This window comes from Triticum aestivum, chromosome 2B (genome assembly GCF_018294505.1).
Source record: "Triticum aestivum cultivar Chinese Spring chromosome 2B, IWGSC CS RefSeq v2.1, whole genome shotgun sequence".
In the NCBI taxonomy this organism is placed as follows: Eukaryota; Viridiplantae; Streptophyta; class Magnoliopsida; order Poales; family Poaceae; genus Triticum; species Triticum aestivum.
The window spans coordinates 403,243,013-403,258,691 of NC_057798.1; positions in this window are offsets into that span (position 1 = coordinate 403,243,013).

Genomic DNA, 15,679 nt, shown 5'->3' on the forward strand with positions numbered 1-15,679 from the left:
GGCGTCTGCAGAGTCACCTCCCCCCGCTCTGGGAGCCTTCGGGACAACACCTCCGTGTCATCCGCGGGTTGAGGAGTAGTGGCCGTCGGAAGCGAATTCATCTCTGAATCGCTCAAGGATCCGGAGGAAGATACCTCGGGATGAACCCTGGCCGGACTGCATATATGTTCGGCATTATAAATACAAAAACTATGAAGTAAAGTCATGATAGAGTGCAGACACTTACGATCGCACTGGGGGCTTCCCCCTGGGCAGCCACCCCTCCTCACTGAGAGCGGCCATGGCGGAGTGGTCCGGAAGGGACACCTTTCCCTTCTTGGACGTCCCAGCCTCCCCTTCCAGGGCATCTTTTCTCTCTTTATCCTCCCCAGTGTGGGGAGGTAGAATTTCTTCTTGCTTCCTCCTGCCTCCGCGGTTGGAATCTATCTCGTCGTCGTTAGACGACGTGGGTATGACAGCCTTGCGCCGAGGGCCTTTTCCGGCCCCCTGGTCCACCTCCCTAGGCCCCTCATCCTTTCCGGACAGGGCGTATTCTTCTTCTTCCTCCTCCCCTTTGTGGGAGGAGTGTGCCTCGTCATCTTCGGACGAGGCTTCCGGCACAACCTTACGCCGGAGACCCTTTCGGATCCCCGGGGCCTTCTTATCGGCCTTTTTCTCCGGCATCTTGTACGGTGCCGGGACCAACATCTCCGTCAGGAGAGCATCAGCTGGGCCTTCTGGCAGCGGAGCCGGACAGTCAACCTACTCTGCTGTCTCCACATAATCCTGAACAAATATGCATAACTACTTAAGGCTCCCCCATGAATATATTGGGAAGGACTGAATCCGGTGATAGCCTGAAAACTCACCTTACTGGGAGGCCACGCGGCGTGGAGCCCACGGTCCTCGGATGTGGGAGGAGGTACTTTGGAGACCTTGAACAACGCCTTCCACGCGTCCTTGTGCTTCATGCCGTAGAGCCTCTGAAGCGTCTGGTGTTCGGCCGAGACGAACTCCCATAGATTAAATGCCCGCCTTTGGCATGGGAGAATCTGACGAACAAGCATGACCTAGATCACGTTGACAAGCTTGATGTTCTTGTCCTTCATGCTCTTGAGGCAGGTCTAGAGTCCGGTCAACTCTGTAGGTTCGCCCCAAGCCAGGCCCTTCCTTTCCCAGGAGGTGAGCCGCATGGGGGCTCCGGATCAGAACTCGGGGGCCGCCGCCCAGTTGGCGCCGCGCGGCTCGGTGATGTAGAACCACCCCGATTGCCACCCTTTTATGGTCTCCGCAAAGGATCCGTCCAGCCAGGTGACGTTGGGCATCTTGCCCACCATGGCCCCTCCGCACTCTGCTTGCTGGCCGCTTACAATCTTCGGCTTCATGCAGAAGATTTGCAGCCACAGGCCAAAATGAGGCCTAATGCGGAGGAAGGCCTCGCATACGACGATGAACGCCGAGATGTTGAGGACAAAATTCGGGGCTAGATCATGGAAATCTAGCCCGTAGTAGAACATGAGCCCCCGAACGAAGGGATGAAGTGGAAATCCCAGTCCACGGACGAAGTGGGCGACAAATACGACCCTCTCGTGGGGTCCTGGGGTCGGAATGACCTGCCCGGCGTCTGGTAGCCGGTGCGCTATGTCTGCGGCCAAGTATCCGGCCACCCTAAGATTTGCGATATGCTTCTCCTTGATGGTGGAAGCCACCCACTTGCCTCCTGCTCCGGACATGTTTAGATGAAGACTTGGGCTTGCGCGCTGGAGCTCGAGGGGGAAAGAGTGGGCGAGGGAGAAAGAAGGCATGGGTAAAAATGAGGAAATCCTATCCCTTTATAGAGGCGACGAAAGCGGTGCGCCTCCCCACTTGCCCGTTGGGAATCGCTTGCTTCCCAAGCGCCACGATCTATGGCGTGGTTGGATTACCCACACCCGTATAGATGAGAATCCCGTGATAAGGGGACACGATCTCTGCTTTGACAAGACGTGTCAAAGAAACCGCCTCACAATATGCGTTGTGGCTGGTTGTGGGAAAACGGTTGGAATAATGATCCGACCATAATGACATGTCATGTTGTCTAAGAAAGTTGTCAGCAGATTGCATTTGTGAAATATCATTCTCTCTACAGCGGTGTGTAAAGATCATTTTGTGGATCCGGACACGATTCAAGTGTTCGATAATTACTTTGGAGTATTCGGAGATGGAACCCGCCCTGCAATGCCGAAGACAAGACTGCGCGCCAGACTCATCGTCATTGAAGCCTGGTTCAGGGGCTACTGAGGGAGTCCTGGATAAGGGGGTATTCAGACAGCCGGACTATATACATTGTCCGGACTATTGAAGCGTGAAGATACAAGACTCAAGACTGTGGCCCGTGTCCGGATGGGACTCTCCTTGGCGTGGAAGGCAAGCTTGGCGATCCGGATATTGTGTTTCCTTCCTTGTAACCGACTCCGTGTAAACCCTAGCCCTCTCTGGTGTCTATATAAACCGGAGAGGTTGGTCCTTAGAAGGCCGATCACAATTACAATCATACCATCATAGGCTAGCTCTTATGGTTTAGCCTCTACGATCTCGTGGTAGATCTACTCTTGTACTACCCATATCTTCAATATTAATCGAGCAGGAAGTAGGATTTTACCTCCATCGAGAGGGCCTGAACCTGGGTAACCATCTGTGTCCCTTGCTTCCTGTTACCATCAGCCTAGACGCACAGATCGGGACCCCCTACCCGAGATCCACCGGTTTTGACACCGACACCGATCTCGAGCGATGCTCATTCTCAGGGAATTCGCTGGACCCGAAGGCGATGGACAGCGGGTCCCTTCTGGCGGCCTCCTCTCCCAAGGCCATGGATGATACCGAGGTGTTGTACCGAAGGATCCCAGGCCAGGGAGAGACTCAGGAGGCCGTCAGGGCAGTGCCGGAGGGTGAAACCTTAGCTGCCGGACACATGGGGAAGCAAATCCCCATGGAGACTGGCGATGGGGGCTATATTCAGTTTGGCCCCCAGCTGAATACGGTCCCGGAGACCTATGCGGCTCCGAAACCTGGCAAGCAGTCTCCTTCAAAAGGAGGAGGTGCCCCAATTCCGCCGGTGACCTCTGTCCAGCCAGAGGCGCCGAACACTCTAATGGAAGCGCTGCGAAGTGCTTCCATTGTTGAGGAACACCGCACCCTTATGGGTACGGTGGTTGAGAGGATTCAGTCCGCGAAGAGCGGACTTACCAAAGCCTGCACAAGCCTTCTAACAGGCTTTGAGGTAAGCAACGCAATTATGTAAAAAGAATATCATAGTATAGACAGTAGCCCCTGAGGCACTGTCCAGTGTTCGAAAAGAAAAGCCGGACAGAGGATCAAACAAGTTTTGTAGGAGACTAACCAGATGAGTCAATGTGAACAAGCAGGCGTCATTACTGGCTGCGAGTTCTCATACTGCTAAGGTTTCCGGATTGAAGCAGAGTCTGGAGCGGGCCGAGGAAGAGCTCGGCCGCGTGAAAAAGCAGCTAGAGGATAAACAAGGTATGCAATGACCTTCTGTATATCAGAAAGGATAGATGATTTGTAATGACCGTAGTGCCATTTTATTTGTAGGAGCGGCGACCGAGGTGGAGGCTCTCAAAAAAGAGTTGGCCGAGGCCAAAAAGAAAGCGGCAAAGGAGCAAGCCGCCTGTGAAAAACACGAGGCCAGGGTTAATGAGGTCCAGCAAGAGCTCCAAGATGCCGTTAATAAATGTGAGTCCTTGGAGCGCGATATTGCGGATCGAGAGTGTAACATCTCAAATTTTCAATTTGGAATCTTATACATAGGTCATCATACGCATATCATATTTTAATTGCCTCTTGGTTTGATCCTAGAAATTCTAAGCAACTCAAGGTCCCACAGAGAGAGTTGGGGATTTCATTTATTTTCATATTTGAATTTTCTCAAATTTGAAAAGAGGATCATTTTGGTTTTAGTGTTTTTCTCTCAGAATATTTCCACTATTAAAATAAAAGAGAGGGGATAAAATGACTTCTCCAAAACAAAAGAAATATTGGAGGAAAAATGTTAAAATCAAATAAATATTTTATTTGGGTTTTTATTGCTATTTTATTTCAATTAGAAAATATGCATTTTTCGAAATTGCATTCTTAGCCCAAATAAATATTCACTTTGTCCGAAATTTTATTAGAGGACCGAGAAAATTTATTTGGGGATTTTTCGACTCCCTTTAGTATTTCTTTTTATTTATGTACTCCGTCCGTTTAAAAAAAGTACAAACCAACCTATGGACCGTGCCCGAGCCGGACTCCTCCCGGCCGGCCCTTTAAAGGGCGAGCCCGAGGCCCCGCCTCAGCCCAGCCGCCCGCCTCGCCAAACCCTAGCGCCACCGCCACCGCACGCCACCCGCGCCACCGCCACCCGCCCCGCCCCGCCCCGCACGCCGCCCCGCGCAGACGCTGGCGCGCCGCCGCCTCACGCCACCCGCGTCGCCGCCGCACACTGCCGCCTCGCGCCGCATGCCGCCGCCTACCGTTGCTGACGCCGCCACCCCACCCGCCGCCGCCACCCCTAGACGCCGCCGCCCCACGCCGCCCCGCCGGAGTTAGTCGTCGCCGCCATCGCTTTTTTGCCGTTTTAGGTAAAAACAGTTCTTTTTTTAAAACCATCGATCGATTTTTTTATTTAGATCGGTTTTTTCTGCAGTTGGATTAATTTGCGAAGGTTCGTTCGTTAGCTCGTTTTAATGAACGAATTCGTTCGTTTGCTTCTGTTAGCAGACGTTCGTCCGATAGATTTTTCTTTTTCTGTTTTATTTTCGCCAGGGACCTATCCGTGATTATTTTTATCGCACATTAGCCCCTGATTTTTAAAACCTCGCAACTTTTTAACCGTTAGTCGGAATCCAGTGAAACCAACGCCAAAATCTTCATCTCGAGCCCCTCTTTCCGATTAATCAACTTGAAAAAGGTTTTGACAAATTAAAATTTTGTTTCAAGCAGTTTTGTTTTCGAACTTCTTTTGACCGTAGTTTGGGTTTCGTAGCGCCGATTTGATTGATTCTTTTTGCAAATTGAAGCTCTTCAGTTGAACTTTCAGATTGGATCTTATTATTTGAAGTTTTACCCGTGCATTTATGCTTGAGTGCTTATGTATGCTATTGTTCGTTTGCGATAGAGTTCTCGGAGTGCGAAGCATGCTACTACGAGTCTCTAGGGTTTGCAGATCGTCAGCAAGGCAAGTAACACTTTGATCATATCTTTATTACCCAGTTTTTATGCATTAGTTCCAATCCTCAAACATTGCATGGTTAGGATCTGATTAACATGTGGGGTTGGGAAGTAGTTGATGAGGTAGAACGTATTGCCCTTTTATTATCAAACCTTTGGGAGTTACTTCAATGTTATGCTCAGGTTGCTATGCTATGATCATACACGTGGATTGGTTCAGTGTATCCATGACAGATGTGAGAGTTGTTAATTAATGGTTAACTTAAGGTGGCTACCTAAATACACATCTGGGTGGATTGGTTGTGGGCACCTGGAGAATCCAGTGTTGTCCTAGGATATCCCGGAGTACCCGTGTGATCATCCTACGGTTCGCCACACAGGCTCAAAGGGATCATAAGATTATTCATGTTAGGAACTTCCATGTGCAGCCACACGCTATTATGGGCTCTAGCATAGTTGAGTAGGTTGCATGACCTCTTTCAGTGGTGGGCTAGCAGATGTAGGGGAACGTAGGTGTAACTGTCCATCCAGAGTAAAGATTTAATGTTTCTGAAAGACTGTGTCTCGGTCATCTGTTTCTCAAACACCATGTAGTGCGAGAAATTCAAGGGTGGCGATTGAGTCTTGTGGGGAAAAGTGGACAAACCTCTGTAGAGTGTACAAACTAATCATGGTTAGCCGTGTCCCCGGTTATGGACATCTTGAGTATCTAGTTCTTGGCTTATCATGTTGATCTCATCACTCTAATTTAATTTATTGGGTAATTGATATTGTTTAATTGGGATTGAGTTGTAGGAACCTTCTCAATGTTTAACAATCACCATGATAGTTAAATAAAATATATTCCTTTGTTATAGGGACAAATTGGCTTTATGCAAAATATTAACCATTGAGCTTTTCCACTAGCCATATATGCATGTAGATGTAGTGATAGCATTTATTATGTTCATTGCTCTTTTGTGTTACATTGCCAGCATATTCCATGTGCTGACCCGTTTCGGGCTACAACATATCATGTTGCAGACTTTGCAGACAAAGAGTAAGGTGCGCTAGGTCGTTGTCTTCACTCAGCTATGCCATTGGAGTTGATGGACTCACTTTATCTTCCAAGCCTTCTACTGTTATTTTATTTAGATGACCTTAAGCCATATTATTGTAATAAGTTCTCTTTTGAGACATTCGATGTAATAAGTGTGTGATTGAAACTCTGTTATAAATCCTCGAGTACTGTGCATGTCAGCATTATCGATCCAGGGATGACACTGATGCACAAAGACTTGACCGTTTGATGTCTGGTCGCTACAGAGAGACCGAACTCGCCAAGGCTCGCCAGAGTGCGCAAGATGCCCGGGTGGAAGCACAGGGCGCCCTCCAGGAAATCAAGAGGCCAAGAAAATTACGGTGGGTAAGGCCTTCATTATGCAAAGCAAATATGTGAAGAAGGGGTATCTCTTACTAACCCGGATTTGGAGTTCTCCAGGGGCGTTTGCGAATCTACCGCGCAGTGTTTTCGACGCTGCGGAGTTCTTCCGAGCCGAAGAGGGGAGCTCGCCGGAGAAGCTGTTCTGGTCACAATACCTTGCGCTAGAACATCCGATGCCCTTTAGCAATCAGCTAAAACAGCTGGTCGAACTGCATAGGGTGGCCGAACTGGCCATGAAGGATTTCATAGTCCGGCTGTGGCCTGCCGAAGCCATACCCAGTAGCTACTTCGGGCTCGTGAAGCGGCTAGTCAATGCCTGCCCCCGGCTTGACGTACTCAAGCGGTCGGTCTGCATCAAAGGTGCGCGGATGGCCTTCGCCCGTGTCAATGTTCAGTGGGCGAAGATGGATGCCGTCAAGCTCGCGACCGAAGGACCGCCTGCTGGCAAGGAGCACCGCACACCTAAGCGGTATTTTGATGATGTCCTGGAGGGATCCTGCGTTGTGGTGGGGAAATGTGCTAAGGATATTATCTTTGAATGAATACATTCATATTATCCTGTCCTATACTATGACAAGGTCGTGATGTAATATAATGCTTGTTTTTTATTTAAAATTTTACCTCCTATGCGGCCATTTTCATTGAATCTGAGAGTTGGCCAGTCGTCGGCTTCAGCCCCCACGTAGTTAGTACGGGGCTGTTCGGGATGGAATCTAAGCACTCATGATCCAAAGGTTTGGTCCTTGAAGGAGGTGTTTAGTGCAACGAACCAGGCAATCGGACTATGTGGCTTTATCACCCTCACTTAGCCATAGGAGTTTGACAATAGAAATTTAGGCGCAGCCCCTGGTATTCGTAAGTCCGAACTTGGGGTGCTGTAAACACCTGATCGGATAAAAACCTAGTCATCGCATAATGCGGAAAAAGCACAAAAGATTTGTAACCTTTCGAACAGCTGACCGGCTCGCGCCACATCATGACAGTCAATTTTCGTCTTTCTCTACTGAGGTGCTCATCCTAATAAACCAGGACACAATCGCAGTAGTTCTCCCTTTACTACCCTAGCTGATATAGCGGAACGTAAGGTAGTAAGCACGGGAGCCGGGCAACCCAACTATTGACCAAAGATATGATTTGAAGCAGATGCATATAATGCTAAAGTTCGGGGTGCCGAACTATACTGTAAAAAAGTGTTCGGACTTTGTTGCCGTATTATGGGGTGTAATGAAGCATTGAAGCCCATGGCAAATTAAGGCATACTAGAGTGTACGGGTGCAATTGATAAGAATATCAAAAAAATGAAGTAATGGGCTAATGCTGCAGAAATTGGGCCGCAAACTATTTTCCATTATAGTTTGATTAATACATCAAAGCGTATTTGTACAAGTAGTGCGATAAGCAACATGGCTATTTAACATGCCATGACCAAGGGAGGGCTGCGTGCGGGTCCTCAAAACAGGCATAACGATCGTTTAAAGAGACCACCTGGAAATTCCCTTATACGTCAATGCTTCCTGCCGTTGGTGTATCCGTCCCTTGATAAGTTCGACAATCAAGCCACTAGGAAAGGCCTGGGGAAAAAAGAAACCTAAAAAGAAAAAAGAAAATGTGAAAGAATGTGGGTCCAGGGGAGGTTGAGCCGGATTATGGACCACGATCTAGCCGTGCCTCCGTCTATGCCCATGGTATTTTGAGTGCGTAGTTATGTACACACGGTACGAATGCCGCCGTTTGGTCGGGTCTGGGACTAAGGCCGAATTGCTAGTCAAGGTATTGACGAGCTGGATTGTCCTGCTGTAGAGTAGTTTGAACTCGTTTGACAGTGTCCGGGAGCTTGGCCGCTGAATTAAGGTTCTGCCTGAAAAGGCCGCTGTGTGCTGCTGCTGCGAGGGCAGCAGTGTGCTCCTCGGTACGGAGGGAGCATTCCGTGTTTCCATTGACTGTTATGAGACCACGTGGTTCGGGCATCTTGAGCTTGAGATAAGCTAGTGTGGCACCACATTGAATTGAGTGAATGCGGTTCGTTCGAGCAGTGCATGATAGCCACTGCAGAAGGGGACGATATCGAAGATCAACTCTTCAGTTTGGAAGTTGTCCGGGGATCCGAAGAACACCTCACGTGTGATTGAGGCTGTACATCAGGCCTCTACACCTGGTATGACTCCTTTAAAGGTGGTTTTTGTGGGCTTGATCCTTGAGGGATCAATACCCATTTTGTGCACTGTATCCTGATAGAGCAGGTTCAGGCTGCTGCCACCGTCCATGAGGACTCACGTAAGATGGAATCCATCAATGATTGGGTCAACAACCAGTGCGGCTAAACCGCCATGATGGATACTGGTCGGATGGTCCCTACGATCGAAGGTGATCGGGCAGGACGACCATGGGTTGAACTTTGGGGCGATTAGCTCCATCGCGTAGACGTCCCTGAGCGCACACTTGCGCTCCCTCTTGGCGATATGGGTAGCGTATATCATGTTCACCATTTTTACTTGGGGGGAAACTTCTTCTGTCCCCCCTGTGTTTGGTGGCTGGGGCTCCTCGTCAACATCCTTGGTTTGCGACTCCTTCTCCTTGTTGTCGGCATTTAACTTGTCGGCCTATTTAAAAACCCAACAGTCTCTGTTGGTATGATTGGCTGGTTTATCAGGAGTGCCGTGGATTTGACATGGACGATCGAGTATGCGGTCCAAGCTGGACGAGCCCGGATTGTTTCTTTTATATGGATTCTTCCGCTGGCCGGACTTAGAGCCACTGAATTCGGCTTTGACCGTCGTGTCCTTAGTGGTTTCACCGTTGCTTCGATGCTTGTGTCTGTTGCGTCAGGGCTTGCCATTGCTATTTCTGGCTTCATAAGTGCAAGGTTCGCTTATATTGTTATTGCTACAGGCTAGCCAGCTATCCTCGCCCGCGCAGAAGTGGGTCATACGCGTCGCGAGGGCTGCCATAGACTTTGTATTTTATTGGCCGAGGTGCCGGGCGAGCCATTCATCACGGATGCTATGTTTAAAGGCCACTAGGGCTTCGGCATCCGGACAATCAACGATCTGGTTCTTTCTAGTTAAGAACCTAGTCCAACATTTCCTGGCTGACTCTCCGGGCCGTTGAACTATGTGACTTAAGTCGTCGGCATTCGGACGTCGGACATATGTATCCTGGAAGTTGTCGAGGAAGGCGTCCTCCAAGTCTTCCCAGCCGCCAATTGAGTTTTCGGGAAAACTGTTCAACCAGTGCGGAGCAGGTCCCTTGAGTTTTAGCGAGAGGTATTTGATGGCATGAAGATCATCACCGCGGGCCATATGAAAATCCTCAATCCATTCCATGGGGTCTGTTGTCCCATCATATGGTTCGATGTTCACGGGTTTAAACCCTTCCAGGAATTCATGTTCCATCACTTCATCAGTGAAGCAGAGGAGGTGTGTGGCGCCTCTATATCGGGCCAACTCGCGACGTAGCTCGGATGGAGTTCGTCTGTAGTTTTCGGCCCGGGCGTGGTTATGGCTGTCACGTTTGGCTGGATGGCCATCATCGCGCATCGGGGCATGCCCCCGTGATCCATAGATCGATCTGGTCTGACATGCTCTATTTTCCAGGTCATATCGCAGGTCATATGTGTATCCCCGAGCTGTTGTGTCTCTATTTTTACGGCGAGGTAATGCGGCCTGGTGTTCGGCTTGAGTTGCCGCTTTGTCCCGGCCACGTGGTGTCGGTCAGGCACATTATGCGCTGGTAGGACGGGCTCCAACGCCTCGTCATAGAATTGGGGTAACAATTTGCGTTTCGGGTAACTTTTGGTTGGGCGCTCGAGGCCGTATTCCTCGGCTGCCAGGACATTAGTCAATCTTTCATTGAGTAGATCTTGATCAGGTTGAAGCTGCTGCTGCTTCTTTTTCAGGCTCCTTGCAGTGGCTATTACCCGGCGCTTAAAGCGCTCCTGATTGACGGGCTCCTCGGGCACGATAAAGTCTTCATCACCGAGGCTCGCCTCATCCTCGGAGGGTGGAGGATAATTACTATCCTCCGAGTCTTTGTTAATGGCCTGTTCATTAGGGCTGACTCGCCCATCCTCCTGTTCATCCTATTCGGAAGTTGGCTCAATGGGGTCTTCGTTGTCTTCGACATCGTCTGGAGTATTATTTTCTCCAGTGCCGGTATTGCTGTTTTTTCCACAGCGTGGTTTAGAGTGGCGCCCTTGACGTTAGTGCTTTGGCTGTATCTCAGGAGGCTTATCCTCGACTGGATCTTTTTTATTGTCGATGTTGTTCTCTTTGGGTGTATCCACCATGTATACGTCATACGAGGAGGTGGCTGTCCAGCGCCCTGTAAGCGGTGGTTTTTGTGCCTGCTCCACTCCGGCATTGTCGTCCATACTGTCGATGTCTTCGGTGCCATAATCGAGCATGTCGGTTAAGTCTTCGACAGTGGCTATGAAGTGGGTGGTGGGTGGGAAGAGGAATTCTCCGTCATCAGCTTCCAATCCAAACCGGATATAGTTCGGTTGAGAGTCCCTTGATAAGGAGAGGGCTTTTAATGAGTTTAGCACATCGCCTAAAGGTGAGTGTCAGAAGATGTCCGTGGAGATGAATTCAATGATCGGCGCCGGATCAAGTTCGATGGGCGCGAATGCAAGCGGTTCGGAACCTATGGCCGGAGATGAATCCAAGGTTCTGGTGACACAAACCCCGCTCGAGCTTGGATCTATGTGCGGCTCTAACACCGCTGAGTCTGCGGCTTTCGCGGCGGGGTTGAGCTTCTTGTCCTCGGATGGCGCAATCTGCTCCAGATCCAGGGCCAGAGCAGTTACAGGCACTATCTCCTGGGCATGGTCCGATGACAGATTTAGGTCATGCTCATTGTGGTAGCAGAGAGCAGCTGCCATGGGCTCGAATCCGTCGAAGATCAAGTCTCCATAGATATCGGCAACGTAATTCAAGCTTCCAAACCTGACCTGATGGCCAGGGGCGTAGCTGCCGATCTGCTCTAGATGGCCAAGCGAGTTGGCCCGCAGTGCGAAGCCGCCAAATACGAAGATCTGTCCAGGGAGGAAAACCTCCCCTGGACTGCATTGTTGTAGATGATTGACGGAGCCATCAAACCTTTTGGTGATGATGCAGCAGAACTCTCAATGAAAGCACCAATGTCGGTGTCAAAACCGGCGGATCTTGGGTAGGGGCTCCCGAACTATGCGTCTAAGGTTGATGGTAACAGGAGGCGGGGGACACGATGTTTACCCAGGTTGGGGCCCTCTCTATGGAGGTAATACCCTACTTCCTGCTTGATTGACCTTGATGAATATGAGTATTACAAGAGTTGATCTACCACGAGACCGTGATTGCCAAAACCCTAGAAGTCTAGCATGTATGATTATGATTGCCTCTACGGACTAAGCCCTCCGGTTTATATAGACACCGGAGGGGACTAGGGTTGTACAAAGTCGGCTACAGAGAAAGGAATCTTCATATCCGGGCGCCAATCTTGCCTTCCACGCCAAGGAGAGTCCCATCCGGACACAGGTGAGAGTCTTCGGTCTTGTATCTTCACAGCCCATCAGTCCGGCCCATGTCAACAGGCCGGACGCCCGAGGACCCCTTAATCCAGGACTCCCTCAGCATGACCGTAGGAAAATTTTGAAATTACTGCGTTCCCCAAGAGTGGCATCCGAGCCAGGTCTCTGTGTAGATGTTTTATGCACAAGTAGAACACAAAGAGTTGTGGGCGATAATAGTCACACTGCTTACCACCAACGTCTTACTTTGATTCGGCGGTATTGTTGGATGAAGCGGCCCAGACCGACATTACATGACCATGTTCATGAGACTGGTTCTACCGACGTGCTCTTGCACATAGGTGGCTGGCGGGTGTCTGTTTCTCCAACTTTAGTTGAATCGAGTTTGACTACGGGCGGTCCTTATTAAAGGTTAAAACACCACACTTGACGAAAAATCGTTATGGTTTTGATGCGTAGGTAAGAATGGTTCTTGCTAGAAGCCCGTAGCAGCCATGCAAAACTTGCAACAACAAAGTAGAGGACGTCTAACTTGTTTTTGCAGGGCTTGCTATGATGTGATATGGTCAAGACATTGTGTGATATAAATTGTTGTATGAGATGATCATGTTTTGTAACAAAGTTATCGGCAACTGGCAGGAGCCATATGGTTGTCGCTTTATTGTATGCAATGCAATCGCCATGTAATTGTTTTACTTTATCACTAAGCAGTACAGATAGTCGTAGAAGCAATAATTGTCGAGACGACAAGGATGCTACGATGGAGATCAAGGTGTCGCACCGGTAACGATGGAGATAATGATGATGCTTCAGTGATGGAGATCATGAGCACAAGATGATGATGGCCATGTCATGTCACATATTTTGATTGCATGTGATGTCTATCTTTTATGCATCTTATTTTGCTTAGTACGGCGTTAGCATTATAAGATGATCCCTTACTAAATTTCAAGGTATAAGTGTGCTCCCTGAGTATGCACCATTGCTACAGTTCGTCGTGCTGAGACACCACATGATGATCGGGTGTGATAAGCTCTATGTTCACATACAACGGGTGCAAGCCAATTTTGCACATGCAGAATACTCGGGTTAAACTTGACGAGCCTAGCATATGCAGACACGACCTCGGAACACTGAGACCGAAAGGTCGAACGTGAATCATATAGTAGATATGATCAACATAGTGATGTTCACCATTGAAAGCTACTCCATCTCACGTGATGATCGGACATGGTTTAGTTGATTTGGATCACGTGATCATTTAGATGACTGGAGGGATGTCTATCTAAGTGGGAGTTCTTAAGAAATATGATTAATTGAACTTTAATTTATCATGAACTTAGTCCTGATAGTTATTTTGCATGTCTATGTTATTGTAGATCAATGGCCCGTGCTACCGTTCTTTTGAATTTTAATGTGTTCCTAGAGAAAGCTAAGTTGAAAGATGATGGAAGCAACTACATGGACTGGGTCCATAACTTGAGGATTATCCTCATTGCTGCACAAAAGAATTATGTCCTGGAAGCACCGCTAGGTGCTAGGCCTGCTGCAGACGCTACTGATGACGTTAAGAATGTCTGGCAGAGCAAAGCTGAAGACTACTCGATAGTTCAGTGTGCGATGCTATACGGCTTAGACTCGGGACTTTAAAGACGTTTTGAACGTCATGGAGCATATGATATGTTCCAAGAGTTGAAGTTAATATTTCAAGAAAATGCCCGAGTTGAGAGATATGAAGTCTCCAACCAGTTCTATGGCTGCAAAATGGAGGAGAATAATTCTATAAGTGAACACATACTCAGAATGTCTGGGTACCATAGCCACTTGACTCAGTTGGGAGTTAATCTTCCTGATGATAGTGTCATTGACAGAGTTCTTTAATCACTGCCACCAAGCTAAAAAGGATTCGTGATGAACTATAATATGCAAGGGATGAACAAGACAATTCCCGAGATCTTCGCAATGCTAAAGGCTACGAAGGTAGAAATCCAAAAGGAGCATCAAGTGTTGATGGTCAACAAGACCACTAGTTTCAAGAAAAAGGGCAAATGGAAGAAGGGGAACTTCAAGAAGAATGACAATAAAGTTGCTGCTCAGGAGAAGAAACCCAAGTCTAGACCTAAGCCTGAAACTGAGTTCTTCTACTGCAAAGGGACTGGTCACTGGAAGCGGAACTGCCCCAAGTATTTGGCGGATAAGAAGGATGGCAAAGTGAAAGGTATATTTGATATACATGTTAATGATGTGTACCTTACTAATGCTCATAGTAGCGCCTGGTTATTTGATACTGGTTCTGTTGCTCGTACTTGCAACTCGAAACAGGGGCTACAGATTAAACAAAGATTGGCTAAGGATGAGGTGATGATGCGCGTGGGAAATGGTTCCAAGGTCGATGTGATCGCCGCCGGCACGCTACCTCTACATCTACCTTCGGGATTAATTTTAGACCTAAATAATTGTTATTTGGAGCCAGCGTTGAGCATGAACATTATATCTGGATCTTGTTTGGTGCGAGACGGTTATTCATTTCAATTAGAGAATAATGGTTGTTCTATTTATATGAGTAATATCTTTTATGGTCATGCACCCTTGCTGAGTGCTCTATTTTTGTTGAATCTCGATCGTGATGATACACATGTTCATAATATTGAAGCCAAAAGATGCAAAGTTGATAATGATAGTGCAACTTATTTGTGGCGCTGCCGTTTAGGTCATATCGGTGTAAAGCGCATGAAGAAACTCCATGCTGATGGGCTTTTGGAATCACTTGATTATGAATCACTTGGTGCTTGCGAACCGTGCCTCATGGGCAAGATGACTAAAACTCCGTTCTCTGGAACAGTGGAACGAGCTACTAACTTATTGGAAATAATACATACCGATATATGCGATCCAATGAGTATTGAGGCTTGTGGCGGGTATTGTTATTTTCTTACCTTCACAGATGATTTGAGCAGATATGGTTATATCTACTTAGTGAAGCATAAGTCCGAAACATTTAAAAAGTTCAAAGAATTTCAGAGTGAAGTGGAAAATCATCATAACAAGAAAATAAAGTTTCTACGATCTAATCGTGGAGGTGAATATTTGAGTTACGAGTTTGGCCTTCATTTGAAACAATGTGGAATAGTTTCACAACTTACGCCACCTGGAACACCACAGCGAAATGGTGTGTCCGAACGTCGTAACCGTACTTTATTGGATATGGTGCGATCTATGATGTCTCTTACTGATTTACCGCTATCATTTCGGGGTTATGCTTTAGAGACGGCTACATTCACTTTAAATAGGGCACCATCAAAATCCGTTGAGATGATGCCTTATGAATTGTGGTTTGGCAAGAAACCAAAGTTGTCGTTTCTTAAAGTTTGGGGCTGCGATGCTTATGTCAAAAAGTCTCAACCTGATAAGCTCGAACCCAAATCGGAGAAGTTTGTCTTCATAGGATACCCAAAGGAAACTGTTGGGTACACCTTCTATCACAAATCCGAAGGGAACATATTCGTTGCTAAGAAGGGATCCTTTCTAGAGAAGGAGTTTCTCTCGAAAGAAGTGAG